We start from the raw sequence: 17,228 nt of genomic DNA, 5'->3' as shown, positions 1-17,228 counted from the left end.
TTTCTCTCTTTCTCTCTCCCTCCCTCCCTCCCTCCCTTCTTTCCTCCTCCCTCTCTCTCATTCCTTCCTTCCTTCCTTCTTCCTTTCTTCCCTCCTTCCTTCATCCCTGCCTTCCTTTCTTTCTTTCTTCCTTCCTTTCTTTCTTTCTTTCTTTCTTTCTTTCTTTCTTTCTTTCTTTCTTTCTTTCTTTCTTTCTTTCTTTCTTTCTTTCTCTCTCTCTTTCTTTCTTCCTTTCTTTCTTTCATTCTTTCTCTCTCTGTGCCTCTGCCTCTGTCTCTCTGTCCCTCTCTCTCCTCTCTCTCTCTTTCTCTTTCTTTTTGCAAGTCCTGAGGCTTGAACTCAGGGTCTGAGCACTGCCCCTGAGCATCTTTTGCTCAAGGCTCTACCACGTGAGCCACAGTGTTACTTCCAGCTTTTTCTGTGTATGTGGTACTGAGCCATTGAACCGAGGGTTTCACGCATGCTAGGCAAGCACACTACCACTGAGCCACATTCCCATCCCTCTTTTCCTTCTTTTTTTTTTTTTGGTGAGTGGACAGCCTTTTTTCACTTTTCAAAAAAGGCCACAGAGATGAAATGCTGGAAGTATTAGAGAAATTATTAGAGAAAATGCTGGGTAGAAAGAGTGCTCCAAATGGGAAGTGCTTTGATGAACCCCATGACCTTTCAGGGTTACTAAGGAAATTCTTGTAGCAGGTTTTTTTTTTTTTTGCTTCCCCGCCCCCCCCCCCCATCAGTGAAATAGTCAGCAAATGAAGCACTGCATCTGAGCATGCTCAAGTGCTAGGAAAACAAATCTGCTGTTTAAAGGACTTCTCTAATAAGAAGCAGAAGACAGATGACAGAGCTGGGTTGTGTTCTGTTCCCTTGGGGGACATTCTTTGGTGATGAACTTTTCCAAGAGCCCAGGGCTGATAAACTTCTCACCTCAGGAGCTCCTGCCAAGCCTGTGGACATTAAAAACCAGACACAGAGCAGAGACCAGTCCCACTGGCTCAGCCAGGTCTACCCTCCTTTAGCGATGGGGAAGAGACTGCAGGGCAACAAATACAGATCCAGTGTGATTTAGGGACTTTTTAAACACCTTTAAGTCTAAAGAACTGGTGACTATTCCTGAAGAAATAACCCCAACTTCTTTCATGATATGAAATTACTATAATTTAAAAAACCGCACCATTTTCCCTACTGAGGAATCAATATTATTTCAATTAGTTTAAATATGTCTTTATTCTGGCAAAAAAAAAAACCCTCAATGTCAATAAAATGTGACATGCTAGGTGGGAAAGTTGAAATATAGAAATAAAAATGTAAGTAAAACTACTACAGTCTGACTACAGGGTACATGCACGCAGGGCTTCCATGATGTATTAATTTACCATTCCCTTGTAAGTCTCTACTCTACTAAAATTGCTGCCATCTGTTTTTATGGGTACAGTTAGTGCTAGAGTTTGGGTTTGGAGTCATTTAGTTTGCTTTTTTTTCTCCCACTACCTTCCTAGCTTTGCATATCAAGAAAATCCAATTAGGTTAATGTAGAGAGTTGCCTGTTTGAGAAAGTTCATGATGCTCAACCATTAAGGAGTATGTCTTATATGAGATTCATCTAACCACAGCCCAAGTTCTCTAAGCAACAAAAGAAAAGACTGATGAAATTCAAGGAAGATTCTGGAAGGATGACTCAATGGATTGTTAAAGCTACTAAGTGATTCACTATTGTAGTTAGGAGGTAACTCTTCCCTTCAAAGTTCATGGATACCATGGAACAAGTTCAGGTTTTATACAAACAAGAGGTTCTATTTTCTCTGGAATAGAAGATCTTATATCTCAAGTCCTAGAAAAGAATGGTGTGAAACATGCTCTCAGGAAAAACAACAACAAAAAAGACACCATGCTTCTGTTTAGCCATGCTGTGAATAAATTAAAGGTTTTATACCATTGGTAAAAAGAGTTTTAACCAAGTTGTTTATTTTAGAGACTAGAAATTTGATGATGCAGGAGGTGGAGAGCATGATGTGACTCTTCCTGTCTGGCGTTTATTTCTTCCTCTGATTCTTTTTACTCTCTCTCCTACCCAGCATCTTATAAATTGAAAAAATTCTTATTTGTATTGCAGTGGTTCTTATTTTTTAATCTCTGTATAAAAATTTGAGCATCTTTCTTGCTTTGACCATTGAAAGAAATAAGAGTTCCATTTCTGTCTGCTTTGCTTAACTTTTCTTTTTGACTTTTGTGTAGGACTTTCGTTTGCAAGAGAGCTATAGCTTTCGGTCATTTTAACTACTTTATACCTACAAGTGATCCCTAGATACCTATGTATCTTAATGCTCCGACATTTACTTATAGTTTGATAGTTTTAAAATATTTAATTATACTTATATTAAGGAGAGAAATATCAAGTACTAAATTTTTGTTTTTGCTTTAGTTTTTTTTAAATAGTAGCCAAAGTTAAATGTATTGAAAAGGGATGGGGGTAGAAAAGGATAAGTAGTGTCATGGCTTGTTTATCTAGAAATATTATTTACATTAAACTCCCTTTCCTGTGAATAAAACAAGAAAAGAAAATGCAGGAGAGGTCAAGTTCAAAGTGAAGTTGGATTGCTTTCATATTTGTCTTTTGTTTTTGTTATTATTTCTTAATTAGAGAAGTAACATAATTGCAGTAACACCTTGACAAGCATTCCCTTAAGTCACACAATTCCTAAGACCCACGAACCTCTCTTTCTTCCCTCTCCCCCACCAGTCCCTCCCTCTCTCCTCCTTCCTCCCTCTCTCTTTGTCTCTCCTGGTACAATGGCTTGGGTATAGTCTCTTAGCTTTTTCACTCATGGCTGGCACTCTAACACTTGAATCACAGTTCTACTGCCTGATTTTTGTGGTTAATTATCAAGAATGTCATAGACTTTGATGCCTGGGCTAACTTTGAACTTTGATTTTCACAATCTCAACCTCCTGAGTACCTAGGATTATTGGCTTGAGTCACCAGGGTCCAGCTAGATTTATATATTTATGTATTTATGTATGTATTTATTTATTGGAATTCCATACAATTTTATCTGAACCCTAGTTATGGAACTCAAATATTAGGATTGTGGTAAATTGGGTCTGAGGTAGTGCCTTCTCCCCTTATATCCACAGAATTTATGTCTGTATTATGCATTTTGAATATTTGATGTCTTGAATGCTAAGATGGTTGTTCCTATAGTTCTAAGATCTCGGTCTTCAGGCTCTGTCTCAGAATCCAGGCTACCATCTCTAGTTTAGGCTTTAGAATTTTATATAAATATAATTTTAATCAAGAATAGTTAATACTGTATCTTTTTCCATTTATTGTTTTATTTTTTGTGCTGGTACTGTAGCATGAACTCAGAGTTTTATCACTCAAGCCTAGCACTCTATCACTTGAGGCACATCTTTACTTCCAAATATTTTGGTAGGGAATTAGAGATAAGAGTCTCATGGACTTTCCTATCATGGATGGCTTTGAAGTGGGATCCTTGGATTTCAGTCTCTTGAGTAGCTAGGATTACAGGCATGAGTCACCGAGGCCTGGCCTTATTATTTATTTTTATTATGAGGGGACCTTTTTGTAAAAAGTTACAAAAAAGTTTCAATTCAACATGGCTGTTCATTAGTTCAATGCATCTAGATCAACATCATCTAGTACTGTATTCTTTTGTCCTCAATTATTTAATTTGCAGAATATGACATTGCAAAGGAAAGTCGACTGAAATTGGACATGCAATTCATGGAGGCACTTCCTGTGGCTGAGATATAAATAGGAGAACATCTTTTGTAAACCACTGTGATAGCTTGCACACTTCAAAGCCACTTTCTTTGAGAAAGCTTGGTGATGAAAGTTCTAAACAAAACTGAGGCCAAACGGCCTGGGGCAAGCTGAATTAGGGAACAAGGATTTTAGGGGTTTCATTAAAAGTAAAATTGTAAGCCGGGCGCTGGTGCCTCATGCCTGTAATCCTAGCTACTCAGGAGGCTGAGATCTGAGGATCACGGTTCAAAGCCAGCCCGGGCAGGAAAGACTGTGGGACTCTTATCTCCAATAAACCACCAGAAAGCCAGAAGTGGCGCTGTAGCTCAAGTGGTAGAGTGCTCACCTTGAGCTGAAGAGCTGAAGGACAGAGCCCAGGCCCAAAGTTCAAGCCCCACGACGGACCAAAAAAAAAAAAGTAAAATTGCAGTTTCAGTGCTTGCCCTAATGAAGGTGTTAAAGAAAGCTTAGCCATTATCACTATATTTTTATATTTTATTTATTGCTTCTGTTTTATATTATAGACATTTATATTTTGCTTTACATATAATCAGAGGCTTACTATTGTTCAATTTTTCATGATCGGCTCTAATGTCATATTGACAGGAATCATTTTATCTAAAGGAAAGGGAAGAGAATGCATGTCTTTTCTACCCCCACTCTGTCCTGCTGCCTGCCAGTCCTGGTGTGCGGTCCCTGAGCATTTTTCCTTCTTCTTATTTCTCTCCTCTCCTCTCCCCCTGCTCTCTCTTTCTTTTTGTTTCTTTCTTCCTTGCCAGTCCTGGGGCTTAAAACTGGACACTATCCCTGAGCTTCTTTTGCCCAAGGATAGTGCTCTACCACTTGAGCCACAGCGCCACTTCCAGCTTTTTCTGTGTATGTGGTACTGAGGAATCAAACCCAGAGCTTCCTGCAGGCTAAGCGAGCACTCTACCACTTAAGCACCAGCTCCACTTCTGGATATTTAGTGGTTAATTGGACATAAGTTTCTCTGACTTGTCTGCCTAGGTGGAGCTGTGATCCTCAGATCTCAGCCTTCTGAGTAGCAAGGATTACAAGCATGAGCCATAAGTACCCAGCTAACATAAAGAATTTAAACCATTAATTAATTATGAAGAACAAATCATAAGGTTATCTCTATATGATAATAGTGCGACCGTGACCCTTCCCTTCCCTTCTTTATTTTCTCTTCATTTCCCCTCCTTTCTTTTCCCTTCTTCCTTTCCCTCCTCTCCCCGACTCTGATCTCCACAGCAAAACAACATGACCACCTAGTGCCTTCTCATACAAGCAACATATTTACAGTGAACCACAGACTGCATCTTTCTAAAAGATTTATTTTAGCCAAGCATCCACGGTTCAACCCTGTAATCTTACTACTCAGGAAGCTGAGATCTAAGGATTAAGTTTCCAATGCCAGCCCTGGTGGGAAAAATCCATGAGACTCATATCCAACAAGCCACCAAAATGGTGAAAATAGATGTGTAACTCAAGTGATAGAGTGCCAGACTTGAGCACAAATCTAAGAACATGAAGCCCTGATTTCAAGCCCCAGTACTGGAACAAAAGTATCTTTCAGTTAAGACTGATTTATTTATATATATATAATAGATTATTATATTTCTTTATAATTACAAAATATTTATAGTTTATTTTGCAGTATATTTATCATAGATTATATCTATATTATATTAAATATAATATCTATAGTAATTATATTCTTATGTATCTATATTATATTATTAATTACATTATGGATTGTACCTATAATATCAATATTATATCTATATATGTCATAGGTTATATCTATGATATATAATAGTATATAACATATACTATATATTATACATGATAAATAACACTATATAATCTATATCAGATTATATCTATAATATATAATTTATATCATAGCTTATATATGGCATAAAATAATATAGATTTTATCTATGATATTTAATATATTATAGATTATCATAGATTATATCTATGATATATTATAGTATAATTGTGTATACATAGTATATACTATAATATATATAATATATAACATGAGAGAGAGCTTTTCTGCAAAGATAATACTTTTTGTTATTTAAAGCTTCAGTGTTTCAAAAAATCATGTGCTTCTTGGGGCTGGGAAGGTGGCTCAGTGGTAGAGTGCTTGCCTTGCTTGCCTGAGTCCCTGGGTTCGATTCTTCAGTACCACATAAGCAAAAAGAAAAAAGCCAGAAGTGGTCCTGTGGCTCAAGTGGTAGAGCGCTAGCCTTGAACTGAAGAGCTGAGGGACAGCACCCAGGCCCAGAGTTCAGGCCCATTACCGGACCCCCCAAAAAAAGAAAAATCATGTGCTTCTTTAACTACAGGCATATAGTAATAATAATAATATTTAATTTTGTAATGAAAACCTGGTGAGGTGAGAATTGGGAGTCAGTGGAATGCTTTACATTGTTCTTAGGAATGGAAGTTGCAACATCATTAAGTTCTAGAATCATGGTTCTCACTATTGGCCAAAGGGAAAATGTGTGTAAGATGTTCACTAAAAATATCTACAAGAATGTTTATAGAGCACTATTCAGAACAGCTAGGTATTAAGTACCACCCAAATATCAATTACATTACAATGGATGAGTAGAACAATTATATAAATGAATAATACACTGCAATCAGATTATATAAACCACCACAACTCACAGCAATATAGGTGATCTCAGAAATTTAACTTTGAACAAAACAAGGGCTTATGATGACTAAAAAACTGACCAAGCTCTTTTATTGGGACCTTATGCCTATAATCCTACCAACTCAGGAGGCTGAGGTCTGAGGATGTGTGTGAAGCCAGTCTGGGAAGAAAAGTCCATGAAACTTTTTTTTCTGTTTGTTTGCTTTTTTTTGCCTAGTCCTGGGGCTTAAACTCTAGTCACTTCACATTTTTTTTCTGTGATTAATTGGAACTAAGGGTCTCACAGACTTTGCTGCCTGGGGCTGGCTTTGAACCATGAGCCTCAAAGCTCAGCCTCCTGAGTATCTACCATGTACTTGGCTCCGTAAAACTTATCTTAAGTACCATAAAAGTCAGAAATGGAGCTATGACATGGCAATCAATGAAAAGAAAACGATAAAGAAGGAGAATTTTCTTACAATGAGAGGGTCAACTTTAGCCAGAAGCTGGTGGTTTATACCTGTAATCCTAGCTACTTAGGAGGCTGAGCTCAGGATGGCAGTTCAAAGCCTGGACAGTGTTAGGCCCTGAGTTCAAGCCACATGAATGACAAAAAGAAAGAAAGGAAGGAAGAAAGAAAGAAAGAAAAAGAAAGAAAGAAAGAAAGAAAGAAAGAAAGAAAGAAAGAAAGAAAGAAAGAAAGAAAGAAAGAAAGAAAGAAAGAAAGAAAGAAAGAAAGAAAGAAAGAAAGAAAGAAAGAGAAAGAAAAAAGGAAGAAAGAAAGGAGGAAAGAAAGAAAGCGAAAGGAAGAAAGAAAGAAAGAAAGAAAGAAAGAAAGAGGTCAACTATAATAATATAATTATAATCTTTTCCAATTGAATATGTTATGAAGGTGTTTAAATAGTTAATAACCATGTAAAGATGGGAGCACTATTCTAAGTAGAAATTGTTTACTTTTCTGTGTCTTAACCAGTTTGTGTTTTAAAGATCTACACCACTGACATAATCTACTGTGTGTCACAAGAAGTTATCTTACATGCAATTAACAAGGTTGAATGGTATAAAGGAGAGAAAATCATACTGCAATGAGAGTGGGTTCCTTAAGTATACACCACAACACTGGGCCTGGCTGGAAATGCCTTGGGTAGGAAAGTAAAGTGGTAAGTGATCACAGATGAAAGAGACCTTAGAAACTGACAAATTGGATGGATACCTTGTGCAAAACTACCTAAAGATTAAATAAGATGAAAATAAAACAATAAAAAAGGAATACCAACCATCCTTTTTGCAAGTGAGAATGCCAAGACTGAATAATATTAGGGTTATGTTTGCTAGTAAAACAATGGAGTTTCAAGTTTAGTTTCTTGTGATGTATTAATGTGAATATATTTCTGGACCTGGATTGTTTGTTTTGGCCCTATATAGAAGCACATATTTATTTAGAGAGGTATCAAATAAAACACTTAGGGTGATCAGAGCTTATTAGCAATAAGCTCTCAAATGGACTCAGGAAAATTAAAACGTCTGCATCATTTCTATCAATTTTCTCAAATTGTTTAAAATAACCAATTTAAAAAAGATAATATATTGTAAGAAGCAAAATGAATAAAATAAAGATCAACTGTGTGTGTGTGTGTATATGTGTGTGGGGGTGTAGGGGGTGGGTGGGTGCGCGCACGCATGCGTGCATGCCTGGGGCTTGAACCTCAGAGGTCTAGGTGCTGTCCTTGAGCTTTCCACCCCATCTTAAGTCTACTGCACCATCACTTGAGCCTGAACTCCATTTCTGGCTTTTTGTTGATTAATTAGAGATGAGTCTCCTGGACTTTTCCCGCCTAAGCTATATATGAACTACAATTCTTAGATTTCAGCCTCCTAGTTAGAATTATAGGTGTGAACCACCTGCACCTAGCTAAAATCAATTATTTTAATTAAACTTGTGCTTTCCATTTGAAACTAATGTACAGCAAGTATATATATATATTTCAGACAAATGAAATAAATAGCATCAAAAAATAGGAGAATGGGAGAACCAGCTGAATTCAATAAGGGTCTAATATCCAGAAATGAAGGGTTTATGAAATTATAAGTCAAAGAATTAATAACCCAATAAATAAATGGGCAAAAGAACTAAATACAGATTTCTTAAGAAGAGAAGTAAAAAAGGTCAATAAACACATCAGGAAATGCTCAACATCTCTGGTCATGAAGTAAATGCAAATCAGAACAAAGTGAGACTCCATTTCACCCCAGTGAGAATGGTCATCATCAAAATTACAAACAACGAATGTTGGTGAGGATGCATTATTTGTGAGAATATAAACTGGTGTAGAAATTATGTTTTTGGGGGGATCCAGTAGTGGGGCCTGAACTCTGGGCCTGGATGGTATCCCTCAGCTCTTCAGCTCAAGGCTAATGCTCTTCCACTTGAGCCACAGTGCCACTTCCGGCTTTTTTCTTTTTGCTTATGTGGTGCTGAGGAATCGAACCCAGGGCCTCAAGCTTGTAAGGCAAGTGCTCTACCACTGAGCCACCTTCCCAGCCCCAGTTTAGGGATTCTTAAAATAACCAACATAGGATTATCCAGCCATACCATTCTTGGGAATCTATTCAAATGTTTACAAGTCATGATATGGTAAAGATATTTGCACACCCATGTTCATTGTTGCACTATTCACTGTAGCCAAGTTAGGAATCAGCCTAGATGCCTTCAAATGGATCAAGAAAATGTGGTATAGATCCACAATGGAATTTAACTCATCCATCAGGAAGAATATTATTGTATCATTTTAAGGAAATGGACGGACAAAATCATGTTAAGAGAAGTAGGTCTAGACCAGAGATACAAGAACATGTTTTCTTTCACATATGGATGTTAGATTTAAAGTATACACATTTGTGAAAACACATACAGGGTCATATGCATTTCTATACAAGCTAAATAATTACAGTATAGCATATACACGGGAGGATTGCAGTGGTGTAACTCTTTTGAGTAATTTTTACAATTTAAGAAAATAAATATCAGGAAGATGGAACATGTGTTGTTGGTGAGGAGTGGTGGCAGGATGAAGTCAAGGGAAAGGAGCAAAGGCATGGAGAAAGGAAGAGTGGATAAATACAATCATTATACTCAATGTACATATTTTAAAAGGAGCAAGATAGATTGAGGTGATATATGAGATTGAAAGAAATGTGATCCCAGCAGTGGCAGAAGCTGGGCAATAAAAATTAAAATGCTTGCTACAGTAAATTTCAAATCTTGCCTGGTAATTAATGTCTGATAGGAAAATATAGCATATGCCTAGAGACTGAATTTACATTTCAATCTTCCATGCCTAACTAGTTAACATATGTGTGTCTGGGCATGTAAACACGTGTGTGTGTGTGTGTGTGTGTGTGTGTGTGTGTGTGTGTGTGTGTGTGTGTGTGTGTGGTGTGCGCGCACGCATGCTAGTAATGATGCTGAAATGGAAGCTCTGTGTACTATCCCTAAGCTCAAGGCCAGAGATCTACCAATTGCAGATTTTTCATGGTTAGTTGTACTTAAGAGTTTTTCAGGAATTTTCTGGACAGTCTGGTTTCATACTCTGAGCCTAACATCTCAACCTCCTGAGGAGGTAGGATTATAGGTATGTGTAACCAGTGTGGAGCTTTAGTAGTCCTTGATATTGACTTATTGACCAAATTTGTTGTGCTTGTTGCTAGTTACTAAACCATAATCTAAATCCACATGGATCCAATGGATGATACTACTTTCCCCAGTTCCCTTTAGACAATTATTAACACACTATCACAGAAATCAGCTTTCACTGACATGAGCATGTGCCATAGGGAGGTCTTATCTGGCAAAGATCCTCTGATTTAGAACAGAGAGAATCTGCATAGTCTAAGTGCTCATAGTGTGGACCAGCCCAGATGCCACAAGAGAGTGTACATTGACCTTCTGCGTTGTCAGGTGTGGATGCTGAGGAGAGTACATTGGTGAAGCTGGTGGAGTGAGGGGTGAGTCTAAGGCCTAGCTTCCACTTAGATATGATAAGCCATTGCTACCATGTCTAGAAGACATAAAGGGTCCACTCAATGGCCCAAAGATGTTGGATACTCCCAGGTATGGCTCTGCCACCAGCATAGGGTACATCTTGACTTTGCACTTGCTAGCTATAGTCCCAACAAGTCCTCATACATTCATATGTGCAAGGAGAGCCTTTAGGCTGGATCTTCCCTTTCTTAGACAAAATGAATCCTTTGTTTTCTTCATCTTGGCTCCAAAGATTTCTTCCATTTCTCCCTCCCCTGTTGGTCTTCCTTCTAGCCCAAGGATGTCATTCCAGTCCCAGTGCTTCCACTTCAGCATGTATAGGTGTGTAGGGTTGCACAGTTAGAGCCTGGTAGTCCAGCCTCTAGTCTAGTCCTGGGGGCATGGGATCATATCCAGGCAGCCACAGATTCCAGTAGGACTACCTGCTAAGTGGAAAGTGACAGTTGTCTATGGTTGCCAAGGGGGTACCCACCTAGCAACCAGCACAGGGCTGCATAGCAGGTAATCATTCACAAGCAGCTTGAATTAGAGGACAATCTGGTTCAGGATGTCACAATATCAACACAGGACTGTGAGGTATTGGTTCCTTTTTCTGGACACAACTTTTCCCTTTATGCTGTAAGAAAAACAATTCATCTTATAACTCTCTAGTAAAAAAAAAAAAAAAAAGAAGTACTTTCTTCCATATTATTCTCCATGCTTCCCAGGTAATCCTGGGGACTATCAGGTGATTGCCACCATGTAAGAGCAGTGTTTAAGGGCTGCAAACTTAGACTTCTTCCATCATCCAGCTAGCCTCTCCTCTTCCCACATTCAGAAAGGATTCTACCCATGTCAGCTCTCATTGCTGAAGTTAGGCACACTACATTTATAGGCAAAGTAAGAGTCGCTATCAAAACACAGTCTCCAAGGTTAGTTTGGAACGTCCACATCCTGAATTGTCCTGAAATCTCCACAGTAGACATGTTTTTGCTGCTAACATTTTTGTGCCTGAGCTAGGGATTAAACTCAGGCCCTGAATGCTCCTGAGCTTTTTTTTTGTTCAGGGATTACACCCTATCTCTTAAGTCACAGCTCCACATCCAGAATTCTGGTGGTTAATTTGAGATAGGAGTGTGGTGGACATTACTGTATAGGCTGGTTTCCAACTGTAGTCTGTATAGCCTAAGTAGCTAGGATTAAAGGCATGAGCTACCAGTGCATGGCTGTTGCTACTGTTTTTATGTTACCCATAGTGAGGTCTCAAATAACAATTAACTACTGAGTCCACCATCACTTTTCTTGGTTTCCAAACCCTTGAGAGAGATGACCTCTAATGGAACTTATTCCTCCATCCCATTTAAGTTTGAAGCTAACCTGTTAAGGCCACAATTCTGACATAAGACCATTTCTCTCATGTGTTCCTAGCCTGCTGTCAGAATGGCTTCTCCCAGAACAAACCTATCCAGACTAGAGAAGCCTCCTGTGATATTGTTTGGGGACATTTATTCATACAATTCTAAGGATTCATGATTCCAGTCACAGAAAAAGTAAAAAAATCCAAAAGAAGGTGACATTATAATGAATCTTGATAAATAAATACCACCAGGGTATTGAGTACTGCCTCAAAAGATGGCATGAGAATTTCATCCTTTTGGTATTAGAACAGGGTTTGAAGTCTTTGGAGTTGCAAATTTCTAACACCTTTTGGTTTATGTGTTATGTATTACATAACTCTGATAATAGAAAGGGTGTTAGAGTGGAGTGTTTGTCATTATCTGTTATATTGCACACACACACACACACACACACACACACACACACACACACACATCTTTCAGTTCCTTTGGTTATCAAAAGATATTCATTCCATTCCTTTATGTTCTTTGTATTTTCTCAGAAATTTCAGGTAAGTGTTCTTTAGAGCTGAGACTCTACATGCTTTATATTGTTCTTGGCATCCTAAATAGCTTCCGGGTTTCAGAAAGGACCAAGTGGGCTCAGAAAGACCAGGGGTTGGAAGATGAGAGATGACAGGAGCTGTTATATGTTCATGTGTGCTGATATTTTCAGAGAAGGTGAATGAAGAACCAGACCATTGCTGATAGGAAGTGCTGCCATCAGAGTTTTTTTTTCATTTACTCAATGGAAAAGTTGAGAAATCATCTCTCAAATGAGGGAAGTGTCTCATGAGTCAGCTAAATGTGGACAGGTGGTGGCCAGATTCAGAGGGTTTGTGATCTGGTGAGATAATAAGACTTCTCTCTACACAGCATCTGAAATCACTACCTGTGAATTTAAATCCATTACAAAAGTCACGAGAGCCTCACTCTCCAGCTCACCTGTTCAGCAAGCTGCAGTGAATGGAAACCCTTCAACTGTGAGAACAGTGCTCTGCCCCTAATAGCCCCACCTAGCCAACTCCTGCTACTTTCCTTAGCCCTGTCCCTCTCTGATCTGCCTAGCCAACAGGAGCCACTTTAATGAGGCTCTGTTCCCTTCCTTCCAGAATGCTTCGTTTCACCAGGACTTCACTCCTCTCAACGTCCACCCCCTGTGTGACTTTACCAAGGCTTCACTCTGTTTCCTATCTTGTAAAATTCAAGATGTACTCATATCATGCTACTCAACTGTTTTGTGGTTAATGTTAATTTCTTTCTTTTTCCCTTCTTTTTTTAGAAAAATATAATGTCATAACTCGTAGACACATTTGTTTACACCAAAATTGATGAGCTTCTCTGTGGTTTGAATTTAAAACCATTTCCTTCTTTTAACTTTGGCCTGTAGAGCCAGTTATCTCAGAACTACCTCAAAACAATTTACTTTGGACCTTCCTAGTCAGGCAGTAGGGTCAGATCAGTTTGGTAGATTTTAGGCTCACATAACCACTACTGTTGATAAAAGTTTAACAAACAGCAAAATTAATAATTATGTCCTTTAACACAGGTTTACATTAGTTACATTAAATGAAAAAGCAAATAATTTTAGACCATGATAACAATTTTTATCCATTACAATGAAAGTACTTTAAACATGTTTACACACACACACACACACACACACTTTTGCACAAAAATTTTAAGGCATGATTATTTTTTAAAAAATGAAAATCGGGCATAAGTTCTTCAGAATTCTAGTGGCAAAATACATTTTGCCCATTTTATGATCAAACCATGGGCTCAATGCTAGAAAAACAGGCAACACCAAACAAAGTAAAAGTCAAACCTTTAAAACAATTTTAATAATAAGACACACTATCATATTAATTGACCTTTAAGTACTTGTTAAAAGTGAGGGGTTGTATAAAAACCAACCACATGGCCAAGATGGCAAAAAACATGTCAGGATGGTAAGAAAACTTGGTGGAACATTAAGTAAGTAAGCAAAGAGGAAGCAGGCAAACAAGAAGCAGAAAAATAGGAATCAGACAAATATATAAACAGAAAGGCAGACAGATCACACAGTAACACAATGTGGATGTACTTGAGGAGAGAGAGAAAGTTATAGCTAAGAGAATTTAAGCCAGGATGGCTTGCTTTGAGAAGGAATCTAGAGGAGGTTCCCTGAGACCCCGTCTGCACTTCACCTCTCAAGGGCACAAGCAGAGAGGCAAGCAGAAAGAGAGAGAGAGAGAGAGAGAGAGAGAGAGAGAGAGAGAGAGAGAGAGAGAGAGAGAAAGAGAGGGAGGGAGGGAGGGAGGGAGAGGGAGAGGGAGAGGGAGAGGGAGAGGGAGAAGAAGAGAACACATAGTGGATTTCCTTCCATTTTCTCATGCACTCATGGAAATTACATACAGAGAGAGAAATACAAAATCCTGAACATTAAATATACAGGATGGAATTCTGTAATTCCCAACTACATATTGTACTGAAAGGGAAATTACAATTAAATCGAAAATTAGATCATTTTGCAAGGATTCCAAAAAAATTAGTTCTTACACATTCCTTGTTTGTTATCTTGATGTGTTTGTGACTAGTTGGGTCATCTGGTTTGCATTAGGATGAAAACACTATATTGTTCTTAAAATCCAAGGGAAAATTACAAGTGTGCAAATGAAAGAGGTATATGTATATTTAGATCAACCTTTATTTTCTTAGTTTTCAAACAATGTCATGGTCCCAAATAATAATGGATTTTGCACATATAAAAAATTGTGTTGATATATTTCTTTTTTAAAATGTATTTCTTATGAACAGATAAGACGTGTTAAGTGAAATGAACCCCAAGATAGGGACACAGGTTATTTTCCCCCTTACTATTGTTTCTAACATATTTATAATGTACCATGTGATTTTTTGTTTCTTTGTATGTTCCTTTCCTATGGTATTACCCTTATTTTCACTGTATTTGATGTCAGTGCCCTGTATCTTGTATATACACTTCTCTAATTTGGGGAGGGGAAGGGAAAAAGCAAAATGCTTAAATAGTGATTCAGGTTGACCCATTGTAACAATGAGATGTACAAGACACTATGTAGAAAAACGAACTTAACCATTTAGGGGGGGAGGGAGGAGGAGTGTAGTTGTAGAGGTGGGAGGGAATGGATGGTAGGGGAAAAACAAAGGAGGAGTCAACAATGCTTGATAAGAAATGTACTCATTACTTTGCTTATGTATCTGTAACACCTATATACAGTATTTTTACAGTAGAAATGTATTAAAATGTATTTCTTATAAATAGAAATATTTTTAAGTTCTTATGCACATTTCCAATTAGGCAGTTCAGATGATGTATATATGAAATTTTGTTAGTTAGAATTTTGTGTATATGTGTGGTGGTCATTGGGTTTGAAGTTCGGCCCTGGGTGGTGTCCTCTGTCCCCACCCCCAATTTTTGCTTATTCAAGGTTAGCACCTTCCCACTTGAGTTACATCTTCCAGCTTTTTGGTTTTCAGTTGGAGATAAGAGTCTCTCTCTTTCCTGCCTCAGCTGGTTTTAAACCATGATCCTCAGATCTCAGCCGCTTGAGTAAGTTACCACTTAAATTTATTGTTTTCCTTTTATTAACATATATTTTTATTGTAAAGATACAGTACAGAGGGATTACAGATACATGAGTAAGGTAATGACTACATTTCCTATGGAGCATTTTTACCCCTTCCATTGTTTTTCCCCTACCATCCCTTCCCTCCCACCTTCCTAACTCTTCCATCCCCTCCCCCACCTCCAAAGTTGTAAAGTTCGTTTTCAGCATAGTGTCTTGTACATCTCATTGTTACAATGGGTTAACCTGTATCCTTATTTAAGCATTTTGTTTTTTTCCCTTCCCCTACCCAAATTAGAAAAATGTATATATAAGATGCAGGACACCAGAATCAATAGAGTGAAAACAGGGGTTATACCATGGGGGAAGAACATACAAAAGAAATAAAAAAAATCATAAAGTACATTATAAATATGTTTAAAACCATAGCAAGAAAGAAAACACCACGTGTGTCCTCTCGGGGTTCATTTTGCTTAACATCATCTTATATGGTCATATGTACATAGCTTCGGACTTCTTCTGCTTGTCCTAGATATATACCAGCTATTGCAAATAACAGAAAACATAGGACCTATGTTCCTTAGCGCCTGGCTTACTTCACTTAATATATTTTTTCCAAGTCTTTCTATTTCCTAACAAATGGGGCAATATCAGTATTTCTGATGGAGGCATAGAATTCCATTATATGTAGATTTATATATGCATGTATATCACATTGTCTTGATCGATTCATCTACTGAGGGGCAACTGGGTTGGTTCCATATCTTAGCTATGGTGAATAATGCTGCAATAAGCATAGTTGTGCTGGTAGCTTTAGCCACTTACATTTAAATCAGGTGATCTACTGAGTGTTTCCCTGTTCTCTTTTGTGAAAATACACCTACCCAACAGCAAAGGTAAAAGAACAAGTTAAAAGTTGTTCTGATACCCCCAACCCAAAGAAGATACATGATATAATTATTTAAATGCTAAGATAAAAAATTTGGAGTTGTTGAAAGACTGAGTTTCTTTAGTCACATTTTGGGAAAAGTGAATCAAATATTCAAAGTATTCCTAAAGAGAATAAAGTAGACCTGTTTTTTAAATAAGGAGTAATGAGAAGGAGAATAGGTTTTGTGTCATTACTGTAGCCTATTTGAAAGAGTTGGAAGGTACAGATGATCAGGTATATTTTCTGCGTAGCAATCACTTAATTCTAAAATTCTTAGTTTTCCTCTGCATTTTCAGTTTGTTCTCAACAGGTGTTTTATTTGAAACATACACCTTGGTACTAGGTGTTTCTGTAGTTATTTTACTTTTATGAAAGTAATTTTAGGTTTTTTAAAGCCAGAAAAGCTAATAATGATGTCATCCTCTGATATCCTTCACCAAGATCTCTACATTTCATTATATTTGTTTAATATGCTATCAGTATATTTATATGCTATAAAGTTTGGTTTTGCTTTTGGTTTTTGTGCTGGTATTGGGGTTTGAAGTCAATACATTGGTCTGTCACAAATGCCAGTCATTAATGGATCATGCCTGTAATTCTGGCTACTGGGAGGCTGAGATCTAAGGATCAAGGTTCAAAGCCAGCCTGGGTAGGAAACATTATGATACTCTTGTCTTCATAACTAAAAGGTGAAGTGTTGTTCAAGTGTCAGAGCACTGGCCTTGAGCAAAGAAGCTAAAGGGTAGCACCTAAAGGATAGTTCCCAAGTCCTGGGTTTAAGTACCTCTACCAACACACAAACCACACACACACACACACACACACACACACACACACACACAATTTTCTTTCTCCCCAAAGCATGTGGTT

Source organism: Dipodomys spectabilis, unplaced genomic scaffold, assembly GCF_019054845.1.
Source record: "Dipodomys spectabilis isolate Male_0828 unplaced genomic scaffold, ASM1905484v1 ptg000010l, whole genome shotgun sequence".
Lineage (NCBI taxonomy): Eukaryota > Metazoa > Chordata > Mammalia > Rodentia > Heteromyidae > Dipodomys > Dipodomys spectabilis.
The sequence above is the reverse complement of the archived record's forward strand: the minus strand, read 5'-3'. Positions refer to the sequence as shown.